Here is a 2,315-nt window from a genome sequence, read left to right as displayed (position 1 = left end):
ATATATATATATATATATATATATATATATATATATATATATATATATATATATATATATATATATATATATATATATATATAAAAGAGTGAAATAGTTATAAAAATGTAAAAAAATAGTGTCAAAATAAATGAAAAAAATTTAAGTGTGTATTTAGAGTTATGATTTTAAACCAAAGGAAAGGTAGAATTTTAATGAAATAACGAATGCAAACTAATAATACCGATTCTTATATATATAAGTTGAGTCGCAGTTGAACTTTCTCAAACAAGATTTCGCCTTTTACAATCACGCTATGGAATTTCAAATTTTTTGGTTTAGTAAGATCAAGCCAATAATTAATTTAATACGAATTCGAAAATGCTTCATTTCTATAGAAAACACATGACACAAAAAATGGGTATTTATGTTAGGAAAACGATATGTTGATACAGGTTTTTGACAATATTTTAAAAGGATAATGGGTTAATAGCTGATTGATCCATTTTTTTCTTTTTTAAATTTTTCTTATATTGACGTGGAAAATAAAATTTACAATTTACATAAGTTCAATGTGTTGGGTACAAACAAAGTTGCACATCAGAAAAAATGAGAAATGAACACGAGTTTATATACACATAAGATACCTTCGTTGATAAGAGGCCTTTTGGAGTGGTACCAAAAGCAAAGCCGTGAGGGCTTGGCCCAAAGCGAACAATATCTTATCAGTGTGAAGACTTATGTGTATGCGTGAGTGTTGAATCCCTCCCTACAAATGGTATCAGAGCCCATGGTTCAGGTCTGGTGACCAGGCTTAGACGAGTACGTCCCTCCATGTTGACCATGGTGTACTCGAGGATAAGAAAGAAGACTTTCGTTGTAGGGGAGGTGGTCCTTTGTTTGAGGGGAGGATGTTGGGTACAAAAAGAGTCCCACATTAGAAAAAAATGAGATGAACATGAGTTTATATACACATAAGATACCTTCATTGATAAGAGGCCTTTTGGAGTGGTACCAAAAGCAAAGCCTTGAGGGCTTGGCCCAAAGCGAACAATATCTTATCAGTGTGGAGACTTATGTGTATGTGTGAGTGTTGAACCCCTCCCTACAAATGGTATTAGACGAGTACGTCCCTCCATGTTGACCATGGTGTACTCGAGGATAAGAAAGAAGACTTTCGCTGTAGGGGAGGTGGTCCTTTGTTTGAGGGGAGGATGTTGGGTACAAAAAAAGTCCCACATCAGAAAAAAATGAGAGATGAACATGAGTTTATATACACATAAGATACCTTCATTGATAAGAGGCCTTTTGGAGTGGTACCAAAAGCAAATCCGTGAGGAATTGGCCCAAAGCGGACAATATCTTATCAGTGTGGAGGCTTATGTGTATGTGTGAGTGTTGAACCCCTCCCTTTACAATGTTGTAAAATTTTGAGTTTTCTTTTTTCGCAAGCCTTTTTTTTAGTTGCCCACCTTTAACTCTCGGTTATTCGATCATTCATTCCTCTATTTTGCTTGAGTATTAGTTTGTTTTGTAGTTGTTTTGTGTTTGGTAATTATTGAAAGGTCAATTATTGGACTTTCAGCCTCTAAAATCTAGGTCAAGAGTGGACTCTTTTGGCTTACCAGTTCTTCATTCTAAGTCGTGACCTCATTTTTCGTTGGTTGGTTCCTTTTGGTTGTCGACCACCTTTTTCGACCAAGCATAGTTCTATGTGTTCATTGTTTTTCTATTTTTTGTCTTTGGTCTCTTTTTCGTGCTTTTTCATTGAAATGGACAAAGGTCGTCAAGTTGCTCAATGTAGTCATGGTGGCGAGGTTTTGCATTTGTATGGTAATATTAACAATTTTGGTAATTTTTGTAAGACTTATAATGAATATTGTTTTTGAAGTTCTCTTTCTACCATTTTTGTAAAACGATGTTTGTTGGTGCTATGAATCAAAGATTAACTATGGAATAAAACATTTTTATTGAAAACACACCCTTTGGTTGGTTGATAAGGTTGAACAGTTTCATGAAGATTGGTAAGAATTTGAGTTATGTGGTAGATGGGTTGAGAGGAGGGTGAGTTCTCTTTCGAGGAAAATTTGTTAAATTTAATATATTAGATGTATGTTTAGGAGTAGGCCTAAGTGTATTGGTAGAACAAATTGATTTAAATTAGGTTGGTGTATATAGTGAATATAGGAAATACTTTAATGGTGAAAATGTTGATGTTAATGTCTGATGAAGGATGAAAAACAGTGATTTTCATATGTCAATTTGGACCAAATTACACCCTTTACTACTCGGAATGAGCTTAGAATCAAGCAAAACTCAATAAATGAGTCTGGAGA

This window comes from Vigna radiata, unplaced genomic scaffold, assembly GCF_000741045.1.
Source record: "Vigna radiata var. radiata cultivar VC1973A unplaced genomic scaffold, Vradiata_ver6 scaffold_149, whole genome shotgun sequence".
In the NCBI taxonomy this organism is placed as follows: domain Eukaryota; kingdom Viridiplantae; phylum Streptophyta; class Magnoliopsida; order Fabales; family Fabaceae; genus Vigna; species Vigna radiata.
The sequence above is the reverse complement of the archived record's forward strand: the minus strand, read 5'-3'. Positions refer to the sequence as shown.